Source organism: Odocoileus virginianus, chromosome 26 (assembly GCF_023699985.2).
Source record: "Odocoileus virginianus isolate 20LAN1187 ecotype Illinois chromosome 26, Ovbor_1.2, whole genome shotgun sequence".
Taxonomy (NCBI): Eukaryota; Metazoa; Chordata; class Mammalia; order Artiodactyla; family Cervidae; genus Odocoileus; species Odocoileus virginianus.
In genome coordinates, this window is record NC_069699.1 from 18,840,948 (window position 1) to 18,861,182 (window position 20,235).

The 20,235-nt window shown below is 44.8% G+C and overlaps 1 pseudogene; it reads right to left on the reverse strand.

The window, feature by feature from the left end:
• Nucleotides 1-19,590, reverse strand: part of LOC110151454 (nucleolar protein 16 pseudogene) — a 37,535-nt pseudogene extending 17,945 nt beyond the window's left edge.
• Between the last annotated feature and the right edge of the window lie 645 nt (nt 19,591-20,235).

Consider the following 20,235-nt stretch of genomic DNA (forward strand, 5'->3'; position numbering starts at 1 on the left):
GATGGAGGAAAGCATGTGGCAAGGAATCTGGGTGGCCTACGGGAGCTAAGAGTGGCTCTCCCTTGACAGCCAGCAAGGAAGCTGGGACCTCAGTCCTCTAATCACAAGGAACTGAATTCTGCCAGTAAGTGGAATGAATTCTGATTCTGGAGTAAACTTTTCCCCAGAACCCCCAGACAGAAGTCCAGCACACAAGCTGATTTTAGCCTAAGCTGAAAATGTGGTTGAGCCCACCTGTAGTTCTGATCTATGAATATGTGAGCTAACAACACATGGCATGGGTGTTGGGGGTTTGAGGTGCTACCATTGTAATAACTGATGATACTTCAACAGAAATCCAACAGAAACAGCAAGGGCAGGAGTGGAGTTACCAAACAGGACTGTTGAGAAGATGAAGTCTGAGAGAGAGCTGGAGGCTAGAAAATCCAAAACTTTGTGGGCCTTGGTCAGTCCACTAAATTTCAGGCAAATAAGATGGGGCACAGCTTGGAGGGTTTAAGCAGAGGAAATATGAACTCAACTTGATCCTGAGAGTTCAGTACTGCTTGATGAACTGATGCCCAGAGAAAGAACTCGACTGATAGAGTTCCCGAGGAGCTCCAGAGGCACTGGTACATACTTGATTATAAAATATTCAGAAGAAGCTAGCAAAACAAATGGAGAACAGGCGGAGAGTTTGGGAGATGGAGCATATCAAAAACAGCATTTAAGATATGCCAGCAACTGAGAAGAATGAATCCATCAAGAGAGATTACATGAGGCAGCCTGAAATGCAGCCATGCTTCCCACTTTCCTCAGTTCCCACGTGCACTGGAGAAAATGCTTTTGGTCCACACATTTCTCTAACAGATATATCTGTGCTGTATAGATTCAGCCTCAGGAATATCTCAAGTTTGCCCCTATGCCACTCTGGTAAATGATTAATGTATGATTAAACCTGATGATTAGCCATGGCCAGGAATTGGATAGCTAATAGTCAGAGACTCGGGGGAGGGCACCTTTTATTAGCAGTCGAGTGCTTGACAGCAACTGCCTCCCAGAGGGAACTGGGGGATTGGAAAGATGACTAAGGAGCCCCATGGTGGGAAAAATTAAACCATAGACCCATGAGATAATAACAGCAATAGAGAAACAGGCAAAGCTTCCCACGCACACATACCAAGTCAGAAATACCTCAGGTATAATTAAACCCTTCTCCAGAATTTAGCACCTTTTTGTTAGAAGAATCTTTACTTGCAGTCCTCAGCATTCTGTTGCCTTGGCGGAAACCCTATCTCTTGACATTTGAGAGGTTTCTGTACCCTTTTTCAAATAACAGCACTGGCGAGCATGCTTTTGAAAATATGGTTCGTAGCCAGGGATGACTTTACCATTGAGTGTGTATACTCCCATCCCACCTGACCCCAGGCACAATCTGTTCATTCCCTCTGTCTGCCTTATCTATTTTCGCACCCCCATTTCACCGCAATCCTGGGACTGACCAGGTCTTCAGGACCTGATTGTACAGGGTGCTGTGAGATCTTCATGTCTCACGGAGCTGGGGGAGGATACCTTTGTGTGTCCACTGTCAGGACTGGCGACCTGTCCTCAACCCTGGCTCCTGGGAAGCGTGGTTTCCTAAAGCAGGCTGAGCTTCCTCAATTTGGGGATGGCGACTTATGCTGTCTTGACTCATGTCTGATCAGCTTTATCCCCACTGCCAATTTACCCTGCATTTCTATTCTTGCCTGTATTTGCTTTCTCCTGGCTACCTGCTCTCCCTGTTCAAGATCCACGTGTCAGCTACAAACTGGCCCTTGCCAAGAGCATTTGCCAGCAACTGAGCAACAAGGGCATTTGCCGTCTGCCTCTGAGGACACCGAACACTGCGCTGCTGCAGCTGCTGACCTTCAACACCCACCGAGGGGAATTCAGGGCAGAGAGTGAGGCAGTCTGCTCCAGGACACTGGTGGAGCAGGTGTATTTCCAGGAACTGATTTCATGATCCCAATCCTTGCACCTCTTCATAACTAGAAAAGCACTAAGCCCTTTTATGGTAACATCAGCTCCCCATGACTAGCAGAAAAACTTTTGTAAAGTAAACGCTTGATTGCGTTGAACTCCACCCTCATCAAATTCTTATTTCTTTTTTAATTGAAGGATAGTTGCTTTATAGTATCTTGTGGTTGTCTGTCATATATCAACAAGAATCAGCCATAGGCACACCCATGTCGCCTCCCTCTTGAACCTCCCTCCCATCTCCCTCCCCATCCCACCCCTCTGGATAGTCACAGAGCCCCTGTTTGAGTTCCCTGAGTCACACAGAAAATTCCCATATACTGACCTTTGCCACTGCCTCTTTGGAGCAGTTTATTGGAGCTATCTGAGGTGCTGTCTCCCGGGCTGTGGTGTCCATTTTGCCCTAAATAATACTGAACTCGCAACTCTCACATTATGCATCTTTTTAGTTGACAGACACTGGGTCAGAGCCTAATGCTATTGGAACCAACTATAACTGGGAATTCTCTAAATTACAAAAACTCAACATCCAATCACAAAGGGGGATGGTGATGATTTGGAAGATAACACCTATAAAGCATCGTGCAGGGAGTTGGCACATGATACTGGCTGAATGAACATGAGCTGTGTTTAGCAGGAAAGCTGGTAAAGAGGGGAAAAACATAAGGATGAAACTCAGAGACAGTGTTCCGGGAGGGCAGGAACCTTAGGCTGTGCAAATAGAATTTCAGAATCCTACTTACATGCATGGGGCTGTCCTGGTGGCTCCGTGGTAAAGAATCTGCCTGCAGTGCAGGAGATGCGGGTTCGATCCCTGGGTTAGGAAGATCCCCTGGAGGAGGACATGGCAACCCACTCCAGTATTCTTGCCTGGAAAATCCCACGGACAGAGGAGTCTGGTGGGCTATATCCATTGGGTCACTAAAGAGTCGGACAAGACTTAATGACAAAACAAGAACTGACATACAGAAGGCCATGTGTAGTAGACCCAGTTTCATGAGCATGGGTTCAGTCCTATAGCCACGGAAACAGAAACTGTGGCACTTGGGAGTTTACTGAAAGCTGTACGAGGGTGGACATTCTCTGTTTGAAAATTCTAGGGATGCAAAACTCACTTGAATCCTGTTTTAGCTTTCTGTGTCACAGTGATGACAGTTACAATGTCTTTATCCAATGGCTATATATTGAGTGTGCCCATGTGGTAGATGCAGAAGACAGTAGGGAAATAAACAGTTACTATGCACTCACCATAAAGAAGTCACTACAGCCAAAAGCGTGGTGTGAGTAACTGGAAGGTGTCTTTCAGATACAGTGATCCGAGAAGGTCTTCTTGAGAAGGCAGCTTGTGAATGGAGATTTGAGACAAATGAGAATTTATCAAGCAACAACAGGACTTCCCTGGTGGTCCAGTGGCTAAGACTCTGTGCTGCCAATGAAGGGGGTTCAGGTTTGATCCCTGGTCAGGAAACTAGACCTCATACGCCACAAGTAAAGGTCCCATATTCTGCCACAAAGACTGAAGGTCCCACATGCCACAATTAAGACCCAGTACAGTCAAATAAATGTTTGTTTAAAAAAAAAAAAAAACAATGGATGGGAGTAAGGGAGAAGGAGGATCTCAGATGGGAAAAATGGTAGTAATCTTTTACTGTGTTCTGAGCTACATGCCAGCCCCAGACACGTCACCACATGTGACCCTGAAACTCAGAGAGAAAGGCACATTTTTCTCCCTAGGAAATAACTGAGGCTCCAAGAGCTGCAGTCCATCACCCAAGGCAAGTGGCAGCACTGACTAATATTGCATCACATCAGCATCTAGCTCTGATGCACAGCCTGGTTTTGGAAACCCTGGTCCAGAGCAAGGCATGGACTAGACTAGTAAGGACAGAAAAGTGAGGCTTCTGGGCCAGGGGGAAGGCCAGAGTCCACCATGATTGATTTCAAATAATTTTCTTAGAGAGAAGTAATGATAGACATCATGTTCCAAGTGATGGTTTCATGCCAGATACCATGCTAAACCTTCCACAAGCACCATTCATGGTCTCCTCCCAACACCCCCTAAGAGGAAGCCTAAGAGGAAGCACTGTAATCCCTGCTATGTGGATGAAGGGAGGTGACACTCACCTCCCTAACTTCTCCCCTTCTTCCTCTGCACCATGTCCCACACAGACCCAAGCAGAAGCCAGGATTTCAACCTGGAAATAGGGACTGCAGAGGTGAGGGACATGGTGGAACTTTCAACCATGTCATATGAGAAACTGAATTAAAACTAGGTTAACATGGAGAAGAAGATGTTTTTCTGGAACTCTCTTGCTTTTTCAATGATCCAACAGATGTTGGCAATTTGATCTCTGGTTCTTCTACCTTTTTTAAATACAGCTTGAACATCTGGAAGTTCACGGTTCACGTATTGCTGAAGCCTGACTTGGAGAATTTTAAGCATTACTTTACTAGCGTGTGAGATGAGTGCAATTGTGTGGTAGTTTAAGCATTCTTTGGCACTACCTTTCTTTGACTTGGAATGAAAACTGACCTCCTCCAGTCCTGTGACCACTGATGAGTTTTCCAAATTTGCTGGCATATTGAGTGCAGCATTTTCACAGCATCATCTTTTAGGATCTGAAATAGCTCAACTGGAATTCCATCACCTCCACTAGCTTTGTTCATAGTGCTGCTTCCTAAGGCCCACTTGACTTCACATTCCAGGATGTCTGGCTCTAGGTGAGTGATCACACCATCATGGTTATCTGGGTCATGAAGATATTTTTTGTATAGTTCTGTGTATTCTTGTCACCTCTTCTTAATGTCTTCTGCCAAAGCCTTTGACTATGTGGACCACAAAAAACTGTGGAAAATTCTTAAAGAGATGGCAATACAGACCACCTGACCTGCCTCCTGAGAAATCTGTATGCCGGTCAAGAAGCAACAGTTAGAACTGGACAGGGAACAACAGACTGGTTCCAAATCGGGAAAGGGGTACGTCAAGGCTGCATAGTGTCACCCTGCTTATTTAACTTATATGCACAGTACATCATGAGAAATCCTGGGCTAGATGAAGCACAAGCTGGAATCAAGATTGCCAGGAGAAATATCAATAACCTCAGATATGCAGATGACACCACCCTTATGGCAGAAAGTGAAGAACTAAAGAGCCACTTGATGAAAGTGAAAGAGGAGAATGAAAAAGTTGGCTTAAAACTCAACATTCAGAAAACTAAGATCATGGCATCTGGTCCCATCACTTCATGGAAAATAGATGGGGAAACAATGGAAACAGTGACAGGCTTTATTTTGGGGTGCTCCAAAATCACTGCAGATGGTGACTGCAGTCATGAAATTAAAAGATGCCTGCTCCTTGGAAGAAAATTATGACCAACCTAGATAGCATTTTAAAAAGCAGAGACATTACTTTGCTGACAAAGGTCTGTCTAGTCAAAGCTATGGTCTTTCCAGTAGTCATGAATGGATGTGAGAGTTGGACTAGAAAGAAAGCTGAGTGCCAAAGAATTGATGCTTTTGAACTGTGGTGTTGGAGAAGACTCTTGAGAGTCCCTTGGACTGCAAGGAGATTCAAACAGTCCATCCTAAAGCAAACCAGTCCTGAATATCCACTGGAAGGACTGATGCTGAAGCTGAAACTCCAATACTTTGGCCACTTGATGCGAACAGCTGACTCATTTGAAAAAACCCTGATGCGGGAAAGACTGAGGGCAGGAGGAGAAGGGGACGACAGAGGGTGAGATGGTTGGATGGCATCACTGACTCAGTGGACATGAGTTTGAGTGAGCTCCAAGAGTTGGTGATGGACAGGGAAGCCTGGAGTGCTGCAGTCCATGGGGTCACAAAGAGTCGGACATGACTGAGTGACTGAACTGAATTGAGCCTGGAGAAAAGAAGAGTACAAGAGACACCCACATCGCATATACAAAAGTCTTTCTTTTATGGAAGCTGAACTATATTTGTTGACGCCAGAATGCAGAACTCAAGACATTGGGTGCACTGAAGCTTCCAGTACACCTTCCCACTGCCCTTACCAGACCCCTCATCTCACGCCCAGGTGGGTGGGACTATTGGCTGCCAGGTTCTCACGGTGGCACCTTTCTGGGGACAACACACACTGCTGATGGTCCCCAAAGCCACTGAGTATATGCTCTGTCCCAGTCACACTATTTGGACCCAGGGTTTTTTTAATTTTTCATTGGAGGATGATTGCTTTACAATTTTGTATTGGTTTCTGCCATACATCAACATCAATCAGCCACAGGTATACATATGTCCCCACCCTCTAGAAGCTCACTCCCACCTCCCACCCCATCTCACCCCTCTAGGTCATCACACAGCACCAGTTTGAGCTACCTGCCTCATTCAGCAAATTCCCACTGGCTGTTTAACATACTGTAGTGAGTATGTTTCCATGCTACTCTCTTCATTCATCCCAGCCTCTCCTCCCCCCACTGTGTCCACAGTGTGTTCTCTAGGTCTACAAATCTTTCTTGTCCAGCTGGACACCAGTTTTCACACACACAATGATCATCGAAAATCCAGCCCTCCCCCATCCCCCGTACAGCTCTAAATCAGAACTTAAAGTGTCAAAGACTGCAACTTAGAGATAAAACAAATGCCCTAATATACTGATTTTCTCCAGCAGATAGACACAAAAACCAGAAAAGGACATACCAAATATAACACCTGGGAAATAACGGATCTGGAGTTTCTCCCTGTTGGTAATTTTTACATCCCTGAGGCTTTCCTTCACTTGGATAATTTACAGGTCAATGGTTTCCTTTCTCTTCACACACCTCATGTTTGCCTCCTCACTTTAATCAGGGAAAGATGGAGGCAAAAGCAAAGATGTCTGAGCAAAAAGCAGTGGTGAAAAGCACTAGACCAAGATCAAATATTTATGCTGCGGCAAACTAGCTAACTGATTGTGATATCAAAGGATAATAAATCATTTTTAAAAAGGGAGAAAAAGCAATCAATGTGAACAGTATAATTTGCCTTTCATCAGGTGCTGATTTCTTTTTTCTGGTATTCATCTAACAATGATCGTTTCTGACTTTCGTCTCGTTTAAAAATACATTTCATGTCCCTCCCCCCAGGCAGTCAGATGTGCAGTGTTTTAAACAAGGTATTGTGAAGGAGACATCGAATTTCATATTTTGTACCCTGTGAAAAGGAACACATGTAGTTCTCTGTAGCCCCTGTCTCTTTTTCAGTGGTTCCTGCTGTTGTAACGTGATTGAGAAATTGATTGAACTTGGAGACCAGAGCACTTCAAAGAACAACCATGTTCAAATTACAGATTTCAGCAAATGAGACTCATGCAAAATTAACAGTAGTCAAATAGCCAGTATTTCTCATCTGTAGCTCCCCCAGCCCCTCTTCCAAGCCCAAGTGGGCAGCAAGTAATAAATGCAGGTAACAAAAGAAATGTAGAGAACAGGTAATGTAGATTACAAAAGAAAAATGATAATGATAATCTGACACCTCTGCCATTAATGTTTTCTAAAAATCTGCTCTTTCAGTATTTTAAACAGTACCACCCATCTCGTTGCATTTTTAAAAAATTTTATCACTTCAATTATTAATTCTTCAACAAGGTCATACTTAGAAAATAAATTGCCTGAAGGGCAATTTCCAGTGAAAATAACCTAACTCTTACAGAAAGCTTATTGCATGTGGAATTTGGTTTTTCTGATTTTTTTAATGTATTTATAAAAGCTATATCAAGATTTAATTCACATACCACACAATTCAGCCATTTTAAGTATATAATTCAATGGTTTTTACTATATTCAGAGTTGATTTTTTTTAATTTTTTTTTTTAGTAACCTGTCTTGAGTAATTCTATTGTTTTTAAATTGGTCTTTTTGGAGAGACTACCCTAAAGAATTTTTAACCTCATGAAATCTCAACTCAAAGAATCAAATACTGTTTTTCTCCTACCTTGTGGCTTCTTTGTAAATTTTTAGTATTACTTTCGGAAGAATTCATTCCACCAGCTGAAGCCCTCTATGCCTAATGTCAGTACAGAAGTAATTTAATTAGATTATGAAGAGAAGAGGACATCTTCACTCTGAAAAGCATAGTTGGACTTTGCTACCAGAAAATAAAATCTTTGTTTCTCTCAGCTTCCCTTACACACATTTCTGAGCTCAGCTCACTGCAGGCTGATCTTTGTGACTTCACATTTGCTCAAGGCAGGTGATTTACCAGCAGTAGCACCAACATAAATTAATAAAGGAAAAATCTGTATAAAATATCAGTGAACCAAGGTTCACTTTACACACTGTGCTATTATGTGTGTGTGTTTGTGTTTTGTATACACACATCACACACACATTCAGTCATTCAAAGCATGGCTCATAAGTCTGATTGTGTTATGGTTTCCTTTTATAAGAGAGAGAATTAAACTTGAACACTTACTGTTCATTCAATTCCTATACATCATTCCTTCTCACTCTAGGCTTCCTGCACCTCTTAGAGAGGTGGGACCCATGAACCTGTATTTTACACAAACTTTCCAGGTAACCTGATGGCCCAACATTGAGAAAGCGAGGCTCCTCTGCCACATGCTGAAGACAAGATATTCAAAGCAAGCAGTGAATGGCTTCATGGCTGATACTTAGGGAGACTGATGCACTGGAGTTGAATCCCAAACTGCTATTGTCTGAATGTTTGTTTCCTACCGAAACTCATATGTTGAAATCCTAACTCTGAAGGCAATGGCATTAGGAGCTGGGGTCTTTGTTGTCAGTTAGGACATGAGGGTGGGGCCCTCGTGAATGGGATTAGTACCCTTATAAGAGAACCCAGAGATGCCCCTCACTGCTTCCACCAAGTGAGAATGCAGTGAAAAGTCACCACCTATGGACCAGGAAAAAAACTCCCACTAGAACCCAACCACACTGGTACCTGATCTCAGATTTCCAGCTGCCAGACCTGTGAGAAATAAGTTTCTGTTGCTTATATGCCATCCAGCTGTGGTAATTTGTGATAGCAACCCCCAAAGACTAAGACACTAACACAACTTCAGGAAATTCAGAGCACCCGCAGGTAACAGGGACACCTGTCCATTTCATACACTGGAAGCTGTCACCCCTCCTTTAGGCTGGCCCTCTGCCACTGGACTTCTAAGAGAGATGAAGAAGTGCATTTGTCAAAGACGGCCTGTGACTCTCCAACCTGGAAACCAGGCAGGCTTGCATGTTCTTCAACCACAGAGCGGAGTTGATGCTGATGGCTTTGGAGGCTGGGTCATCACAGGTGAGGGAGCCTCTGCCCCAGGTCTAATGGCCCCGAGGCTCCAATGCTTTGAGGAAGCCACACCAGTCCCAGGCACCACACATGTGCAGGAATGAGCCTTCAGCAGAGTCCAGGCCCTGCATTTCCATCACCACCAACCTTTGATTCTTCCCAACTGAGATTCCAACATCCTGGAACGCCAATGTGCCACAGAAAGGAGACTACACCTTGTCTGCTTTCCTGACCCACAGAATTCAAGGGTATAAATCACTATGTGTAACAGCAATTTATCACACTTCAGAGGGCCCAGAGCAAGGGAATGGAATACCAAATGACCTACGAACATGATGAGAGCCAACAAATTCTATCAAAGCCTGGAGAAAAGGGTGTTGTCAGCCAGGCCAAGCACACTGTCCTAAAATCACCAGATTCAGGCTGCTTTCTTTCCTCTCTGGTCTAAACAGTACTTCAAGCCCATGGGATCACTCCCAGACAGAAACTGCAGGACAGAAAGAATCAGCAAGCAGCAATAACGGCTTTAATCCCTCGTGTTGGCTGCCAGAAGCCCTGTGAGGGTATATCTGGATATGCCCTGCTCCATGAGGAGAGTATGATTTCCTCAATGGTCTGAACATCAACAGAACCCAGGGCATGCTGAACCCACACAGCAAGGATTGGACAGGAATTCTTGCAGGCACAATTGGGCTCCAAGGAAAAGGGTAACCTGATGCCCTTTACTGTTTTCCCCTAAGAAGAAATTGTGAGGCTGTGGTGCTACCCAGTCATTGCTCTCTGGGGCCTTTTTTGGGGATATAAAACACAAGCTTCTTCCTAATATGTATAGCAACACACTACCAATAGTCCTACCAATGAATATTCAAGGTTGATTCCCTTTAGGATTGACTACCATCATTTAACCTCTGCCAGATGGACTGGGATAAACCATTCCTCCTTAACAGCTCCCAAAATAGCAAGACTGTTCCCCTCTTTCAAAGAAGTAAACAGCTCTGAACAATTTTCTACCACTGTTCTGAGAACTGAGTATTGATCTTCCTCCATCTCAGATAAAATACCTGTCCCTAATCTTCCGTGGTGGCTCAGTGCTGAAGAATCAGCCTGCCGATGCAGGAGACTCAAGTTTGATCCCTGGGTTGGGAAGATCTCCAGAAGGAAATGCAACCCACTCCAGTTATTCTTCCCAGGAAAACCCCATGGACATAGGAGCCTGGCGAGCTGTCGTCCATAGCATTGCAAAGGGGTCGGACACAATTTAGCGGCTAAACAGCAGCAACAATCTAAGGACAGCAACTACGTTTTCTGAGTTTCTGATCTATTCTCTCCCCTACTGGATCTGTTGGAATCATAGGGAAAGAATTCTGGGGTAGATTACTGATGTCTGAAAGGGATGGGGAACAAAAACATAGACCATAGATTTGCTGTCCTGTGTCTAAACTGAAATGAGATAGAAGGCACTATTTTAAAACAGGATTACTACAAAAATTGCTACAAAAGTCAGTCATAAATAAGAAGGGAAAATGTAAACAAATACTGGGGTTTTTAAAAAATATTGTTCTTTTTACATCACCAACACTCAAGGAAAGAAAAAAAATGTGCAAACTGAGCCCATTTTAGTACACTCCCAGATCCTGCTACTGATTCTAGTGGGATTAGAGTTAATAAACCTCTGAGATTGGAAGATTGAGTTGAAGTTGCTGGCAATCCCACTTCATTTCATTACAGATTAATATGTACTCACCAAAAGTAACTTTATTACTCTTCTGACATCTTTTATCTAATTCAGAAATGGGCAGTTCTAGCCATGAGACATGTATGCTGCATGCCAATATATTCTGAAGCTGGGCAACCGCCTCAGTGCTGGTTGTGCATGAAACAGGATCTGTGCTTGGCTCTGCTCTGTTTTAGGGCCACCTGCAGCTCAATAACAGCCTAGAGTTGCTGACCTCAGCCCCTGAGCACTCAAGTCTCCAGAATGAGCAACAAACTGGCCGTGCTTTAGGCAAGGAAGTTTAGGAGACCTGGATGTTGTGTATGCATGCTTCCTCACTCGTGAGTGTGTGCATGCTGTCGCCCAGTCGTGTCCAGCTCTTTGTGACCTATGGACTGTAGCCCACCAGGTTCTTCTGTCCATGGGATTCTCCAAACAAGAATACTGGAGTGGATTGCCATTTCCCTCTCCAAGAGATCCTCCTGACCCAGGGGCCGAACCTGGGTCTCTTGCACTGCAAGCAGATTCTTGATCACCTGAGCTACCAGGAAAGCTCTTGACCTGGATGTTAGATGAATTCTTTCCAGCAACATTTTCTGTGGCAATGATGTTCTATTATCTGCCTATCAAATAAGATACCCCATGTGCTTATGGAGCACTCACTGTGTGGCTAATGCCACTGAAAAATATTAATACATTAAAATTTTATTAATATAAATTTAAGTAGCCACAGGGTGAGTTTGGTCTAGTGACTTAATTTCTCCAGCCCTCAGTTTTACAGACCTCCCAAATCCATCCACTTCTCTTCGTCTCTCTGCCAGCCCTCTCCTCCTCTAATGCAAACTATTCTGGCTGTTCCTACCCAGGATAGACACCATGGCCTTGTTACTGAGTCCAAGCTCGCTCTGCTTGCTGCACAATAGGCCAGTGAATCCCAGAGACGAAGTGTTGAGGCAAGGAAAACGACAAACGACTGTATTCGGAAAGCAAGCTGACCAAGAAGATGGCAGGCTAGTGTCTGAAAATAATCATTGGGATCTGGATGCCAGATTCTTTTACAAATCAGAGATGGGGGAGGGATGGGGGAGTGGAGAGAAAGCAAAGTAAAAAGGCCATCAGTCTTGCAAACATCTCCTAGAATGGCAAGCCTCAGGCAGGAGATGTGTTAATTTCTTCCTTCCTGCCATCCACAGGTGGACAGGGTTCTGAACAAAGGCACTTTAGTTTAACAGTCAGGCAAAGGGGCAGGATTCTGTGAGGCAAACCATTCTGTATGATTATAACAACAAAAGCAATGAAAAGCAAGTCAAAGAAACTGCTCCCACATAAGAGTCAGAATTGGTTTCCTCCCTGCCACAACAGCCTCCTAATTAACCTCCTTGCTGAGTGCGGATCGTGAGCATTAATAAAAATAAAAATTGAACTAAAAAATATCTGTCAATGGCTTCTCAATGCTTTCCAAATGAAGCACAATCATCAAATTGGCCAGTTGATAAAGTCCTGTGTGGTTTTCTCTGTCCTACTTTCCCAGCCAAAATCTCATGTTGAGGCCCTTTTCATCTGGGTTTCAGCCAATCTGTCCTTGTCCCTTAAAACTCTATGCTCCTGCCTGCCCCAGAGCTTTTGTACATTCTTCCTTTCCCATTCCTTGCCCTCCCTCACCTTCCCCCTCGCTCTCTGCCATATTCACCCTTGCACATCCTTTAAAACTCAATTCAAGCAGTACTTCTCCAGGAAAGCCTCCAAGACTTTGGTTTCAGCCATGCCCAGACTTCTGGGATCTTAGTTCCTCTACGAGGGATCGAACCCAGGCTCTTGGCAGTGATGGCGCAGAGTCCTAACCACTAAACCACCATGGAGATCCCCAGGAAGGACTTTTTTAAACTTCTGGAAAGAACCCAAGCAACACATACTCAGCAAAGGTGATAGCAGGAGACACAGCTGCACCCGCCCAGCCCAGCTCTCCCCTCCCTGGGAGGGCCCCCCTTCCCTGCCGCCCTGCCCCTCCCCCCCACCTCACCCCTGAGAGTGTTGACTGCTAGAGGCTCACCGCTGCCCTTTTTCAGATAATTGCCCTCAGGTGGTAGGAATTAGCTAATAGAAGGAGGCCCTCAGAAAAGAGGCTGCTATCTACATAATAAGCTCTAGATATAATGAATACTTCATGGAAATAAAACCACCAACAGGGCAAAATAGTTCTTGGAGGCAAAAAAAAACAAACTTATTTTTATGCATAAAACACAACTATATCTACAATACATAAACAGGTATCTAGTCTATCTGTGGCATTAAAATTTCATTGTCGGGGTTTGGAGAGGATTAGGGGAAAATGTCTAAGAGGCACCTTGTGTGCATGTGGTGCTCAGTCCTGTCTTACTCATTGTGACCCTATGGACTGTAGCCAGGCCAGGCTTCTCTGTCCATGGGATTCTCCCTGGGGCTGGCGCGGGGGGGGGGGGGGGAGGGGAGGGAGGCGGGGGCAATAATGCAAAAAAAAAAAGTTGAAGAATGCTGCCCTTGATGGATGCTAACTACGGTGGTGATGATGTTTACTTGCTAATTCATGTCTGACTCTGCAACCCCATGGACTGCAGACCATCAGGCTCCTGTCCATGGGATTTCCCAGGCAAGAATACTGGAGTGGGTTGTCATTTCCTTCTCCAGGTGATCTTCCTGACCCAGGGATTGAACCTGCATCTTCTACATTGCATGTGGATTCTTTACAACTAAGCTACCTGGGAAGCCAACTATGGTACCTATGTGTTCCAAATGGCCTCTTCTGTGGCTCTGGCAGATTCCAGTCTAAGGACTGGTCAGTCCAGACTGCTCTTCCAACACCCCCACAGTGGAAGGCAATGCTTCCAGCCTCCTCTTGTTAGCAGCTCATTTACACTTGGACAAGCCTGGTGATTCTTCTCCCCCACCTCCCTCACCCATGCTTTGCATATTATTAAAATTAAATCATCTCAATGTCTGGACTGAGAAACTTTTACTTTTTTCCTCATTGAAATCTATTTTGAAACTGATGGATGTGTGAAGAACATATGCAATGTAGATCAGCCTCAGAATGACTGATTTTTCATAATTCTGAGAAAAAGAAATTATTGCCCTTAGAAGGTGTCATCTATCTGCATACAATTTGGGTTAGAAAGAAAACGTCCTTATCAGGACATTATTATATAGCTCTCAACCCAGCACCAGGAAACAGTGTAATTTGAGACAGACAATGAGTATCATCAATGCCATGAATTCCACGTAATTGTATTTCATTGAGAAAAAGAATGTGTCTCCTTGTGCGTCTTCGGGTGGGGGGAGGCAGGGAAGAGAAGGACTGCGCTGTACCATCTGGACTGTCAGAATAGAGATGAAAAATAACACAGCCGCTCACCCGGCCACTGGAAATGCAGTCACATGTTCAGAAATGCAAAATATGAACACAATTAAGCTAAGGTAAAAAGAAATCAGTCTGACAGCTAGTTTTTCTCTTCAATCCAGCCTGCCCGGATTGAGCTCCTACTATGGGCCAAGGGTTGTGGCAGCTGCCCGGCACATTCACTGCCCTCCTTGAATTCCTTCCTCCAGTCTTTGTAACAGAAGTCAAGAATCAACGAGCCTGCAAGTAAGTGACAGAGCCAGGATTTGAACCCTGTCTCCCAAGTTTGATAGTATGACTCAAGGGACTGGAAGAGGTTCTAGCTGAATTAGTAAAGAACTGGCTCATCGAGCTGAAAAGTCTAAGGGTAAATGCTTCGGGCATGGCGGGATCTAACGACAATGATCAGGCTCAAACGACGTGATCAGGATACTCACCGCCTCTCAGCTCCACTTCCTCTGTGTGGGCTTTTTTCCTCAGGATAGTGCATCCTGTGTGGCAGCCTCTGAAATTCCCAAGCCTAAAATCCTCACAGCTCAGTAACTTCAGCCATTATTAAAAGTGGTTTTTACATTTCTTTCTCTCTGTATTGCTGCTGCTAAGTCGCTTCAGTCGTGTCCGACTCTGTGCGACCCCATAGACGGCAGCCCACCAGGCTCCCCCATCCCTGGGATTCTTCAGGCAAGAACACATGAGTGGGTTGCCATTTCCTTCTCCAATGCATGAAAGTGAAAAGTGAAAGTGAAGTCGCTCAGTCGTGTCTGACTCTGTGCGACCCCACGGACTGCAGCCTACCAGGCTCCTCCGTCCATGGGATTTTCCAGGCAAGAGTATTGGAGTGGGTGCCATTGCCTTCTCCTCTCTCTGCACTAGTTTCTAGGAAAAGCCTCAAGACTCAGTCTCCTTAGCACAGCTTGGAACCCGTTGCTGAAGCGTAGGCCGTTGGGGGCCGGAGCAGGCAGATGAATGCTCTGATTGGCCAGACTTTGGTCATGTGCCCACCCAACCCCCAAACTGTGAGTGAAGAAAGTCGAATCTTTTAAAATGTGTAGCAATGAAGATCAAGGTGTCCTTCCCAGAACAAGCATTAAGAGGGCAGCAACGCACAGTCGTCACCTCCCACACCCAAAATTCTATCCTCTTACCCTACCCTTAAAGCTCCTACCATGCGCTAACACTATAGTGTAAATTGGCTTATTTCTGCAAAGGCACATTCTTATCAGCATATCCTGGGTACCCAGAGGAGCACCTGGTACATAGGAGCTGTGGAATATTGCTCAGTAAAAGAATGAATGAATCAGAAACACCAAACCTGCCTCTCAACTAAAAGGGTTTATGTGATGGGGCCTCTTCGAGGGGAGGCTAAATGATCAGGACACCCACTAAGTGCTTAACAAATGTTCAGCACCTGTGCATCCAGGCAAGCAGAGAACAAGCACCCACTCCCATGCCCCCAGCAGGCAGCAGATGGATAAGAACACCTGCCCCAGTGGATTGGGAGGAAGCCCCACTGGTCCCCCCAGGAAGGGGACCTGCCACTCACTACACAATCCCTGAGGCTTCATCATTGACCGGAGACATACTGTTACTTGGACCTTTTTGACTGATGTATCAATATGTTCTTAGAGAGTGATACAATTAAAAGCACTGTGCAAAGTTGTTAGAGCTTAAAACTGATCAAGCGTTCATTATATGAAACTTATGATTGTCATTATCATTCACATTTGCTGTTATGCTTTTGTTACAACCTTGTATATATTATACACATGTTTATTACTATAAAATTTTCAAAAATGACACATCACAAAATTTCTCATTTCTAAAGGAGTCCCTCCACCCCACATGAAGATCCACTTTATTGACTACCAGCTAAAATAAATGAAAATATTCTAGAGGAAATAATACCCATAGCACTTTAAAAAAAAGTGCTGCCTATAAGTGTAGCCTGCTCTTCCACAGACTGGAAAGCACAGTGAAACATGGTATATTTCTAATAGCCTGTTCTGCACACAGGTGCCTGCTATATAGCCTATCACCCTCTAACAAAACCCTGGATGCTTTAGGAAGACATACAATGTTCCAAATAAACGCATTAGGTGCAAAAAAGTTGTTGATATTTATTCAAATACATTGTTTCCATATTCACTGACATAACAAATCACCAGCCACAGGCATGGTAAAAGATAAGCCACAATTTTGGTAAAAAATCCCCTGGTCAGCAACTTGTAAAAGCACAGACTGCAGAACCCACTCCCAGGAGACCCTATTCCATAAATCCTTCGGGAGGCCCAAGAATTAGCACTTCGTGTAAGTTCCCAGGTATTGCTGCTTCTTCAGGAACCAGTTTGAGAACTGAGCTTTTCTGCAGCAAAATTTTAATACTAATATTAATAGTATTTCCAGTGTTTGGTCAGCAGCTACTGAGTGCCCCGGGGGTTCATGGGGCAGTACAGCAGGGAGTTGACTAGAGAAGACAAATTTGCTCATTTGAATCAGTCCCTAAAAGGAAGCCTAAGATGCAGGAGAAACTCCCCCACAGAGATACCCACCACCATCCCCCCAGCAGAGATGCCCACCTCCGCAGCAGACTTCTAGACTCATTCTCAAACTGTGGTCCTCTGACCACTGACCTCATAAACCCCCCTCCCCCGAGGTGACTGTCTCAAAGTAGCTTCTGAATCAGGAATATGTTTAGGAATCATACCAGGAGATACTTTTGAGGTGCACAGAAAGAGATTTACGGTGAGGGATTGTCCTCACCTGGTTATGGAAGCTGAGACATCACAGGACCTGTCGGCCACAAGACGGAGGTGTGGGAGGCCTGCGGGGTAGCTCCAGTCCGAGTTCTAAGGCCCGAGAACCAGGGCAGCCAGGGGTGTGCGTCCCTGAAGATGACTTATAAAACCCTAGAAACAGCAGCGCTTAGGTCCAAGGCAGAGGAAGATGGACGACTTTACCCTGCAGAGAGCAAATTTGCAGTCTCTCTGCCCTTTTATGCTAACCTGGCCCGCTGTGGAGTGGATGACGTCTGCGCATTTTGGTGAGGGTGACCTGGATGCCTCAGCCAGGAACCAGGGCTGCAGATGACAGGAGGACCCATGGTCCAGCCATGCCGTCCCAAGTGACATCCCCACAGCGGCCTGGCCCAGCATCTCCAAATTGAACAGGCTCTTATTTAAATAGGAGACCCACTGCGTCAAGGACTGCTGGGTGGTACTTGAATATAACTAGTCAGTAACAAGAATTTCCCCGAGCTCTCTTAGAATCAGGCCCTACAACCGTAGAAACAGCTGATACACGCAAGAGCGGAAGAAAGGAAAGGGTTTGTTAAGCAGAGGCATCCACAGCATGCCGGGCATGAATTGTGTGGCAACACACACAATTGCTTGACTCCCTGCCAGACCCTATGAGATGTGTATAATTAGCCCCCTTTTACGGATCTGAAGATGCTAAGATTCAGAGACGTTTATAGCTAGCCCAGCTAATAAGAAGCCGGAATCAAACCCACCGTATTGATTCCAAATACTGCCCTCTGTCTGCCATGTGGGATAATGGAAAGGCGGCAGGGCAGTAACAAGCAGGAGGCTCAAGGACTCAGAAGCTTCTAGCATCCAGAGCGAAGACTGTTGGGGAGAGACTGTGAAGAAGGACGGACCGAGGAAGTGGTGGTCTGGGAAACTCCCCGGACACTGAGAGATCCCCCTCCCAAGCTTTCCGCAGAATAACGTACCTGCCCAATTTCATATTAAGCTGAAAGCAACTTCACGAGATGAAAGTCAGACCACCCACCTGAACCCTGAGGAAGGCCTGGTGTGGAAGTTTCCACCGTTCAGCGGTTCTTACTTCCCCTTGCTCTAAAGTGTCATCCCCTGACTCTGACTCATGGTGTTTCCCCAGTTTCACTGCCTGGAAAACAGCAACCCTAAGACACATAGCCCTGTGAGTCTTAACTGAATGATATATATGAAAAAGCTTGATCCTGAGAGGAAGTCCTACAGAGATGCCCAGTGTCCTCATTGTCATTCATACGTCAATGAGCAGCGCATGCCAAGAATTTGATATAAGATTCCCAGGGACCATGAAATTACATTTTTGCACACTGTGTTTAAAACATGCCAAACACTTTCTTTTTTTTTTTTTTTTTTTCTGTACCACTGGTGGCTAAGACTGTATTTTTTTTTTTTAAAGACACCATAAGGAAAAGTGAAGCAAGAGTGGTCTCTTGTGGAAGTAAACAGTATGTACAACAATTTATAGAACATGAATCACACGGGGTAGTGTTTCAGAAGCACATTGGTGGGAAATGGCCAGTTTTCAGAGTGGGTGGTTTTTGAAGGGGCAGGCCTGAAATCTGAGGCTACTTGGGATTCTTTCCTTGGGGCCATGAAAATTTGGTTCCTCCTGTTGGCCGCCAGCCTTCCCCCCTCCGCACCCCTCCATCAGCCAGGTGAGTCTGAAGCAGGTGTTCCGGAGATATGCTCTGAGATTCAGCCTTCCAGTGAGTTTCACTGGCTTTGTGTGGGGCATACAACTGCATTTTCTTCAAACATCACTGTCAAAGTGGGGCCATGCTACTAAAGGCTTTCCTTCCTGGATACCCACTCAAAACCAGGCTGCACAACATGGATGGACCTAGAAATGGTCATACTGAGTGATGCAAGTCAGACAGAGGAAGTGAAATATTATATACCACTTGTATACACAATCTAAAAAAAAAAAAAATGATACAAATAAACTTACAAAACAGAGGCAGGCAGAGACTGAACCTATGGTTACTAGGGAGAAGGGTGGAGCCGGGAGAGAGAGTTTGGGATTGCCATGTACACTCACGTTTTTAACATGAACAGGAGCCTGCTGCACAGCAGAGGGAGCTCGGGTCCCTTTTCTGTGATGACCTGGATGTGTGGGATGCGGGCAGAGAGGGTCAAGAGCGGGGGGGATGTGGGTAAACTGAAAGCTGGTTCACTTCGTTGCACCACAGAAACACAACATTGTAAAGCAATGAGCTCCAATGAAATAAATAAACACATTACATACATACCTCGTATAGTTTTTCTTTAAATGATCATCAACAAGGACCTACTGTATAGCACAGGGAACTCTGTTCAATAGCATGTACAACCTAAATGGGAAAAGAATTTGAAAAACAGTGGTGACATGTATAACTGAATTATTTTGTTGTACACCTGAAATGGACACAACACTGTAAATCAGCTATATTCTAATATAAAATCAAAAGTTTAAAAAAAAAAAAAACAAAAAACCTGGGTTGCAAACCATTGACAGCCCCCTCGTCTTGGTTTGTATCAAGAAAAGACAAGGAAGGACTAAGGCTGGCCCAGGAGGAACAAAACTCAGAGGCTGGGAGGAGCCCCAAAATACTTGGGAGATGTCTCCACAAAGGATGCACGTTGTTTTATGTCCCCCTATTTTGATGAACATTTTGCCATTTTCTTAGGCTGTGCCAGAACTGGATGATGACTTCTGTTTCAAGATTTGGGAAGCCAATTTCACATACAATGAGTTTATCTATTATGAAATCCGACATAAACACTGAGATCATCTAAAATATGTCGACCATACAAAGAATAAAAGGTGGGCATTTGTGCAGCTAAGAACGAGCCCAAACTAAGAACGAACATTGCCAGGACCCCCATGTGCCTCTCCAAGCACACCCATTCCAGGGATGAACCCCAGGCTAACTTTTACGACAATCATCTTACTTTTCTTTGTAGCTCTCACATGTGTTTGTATTTCTAAGCATACATTTATCTTGAGTTGGTCTTGAACCGCATATAAATGGACCTATCGTGACTCGCTTCTCTGCTCTATAATATTCCATTGTACATGTTTCAAGAGAACAGCATCAAAACATGTATATTATCTAGGG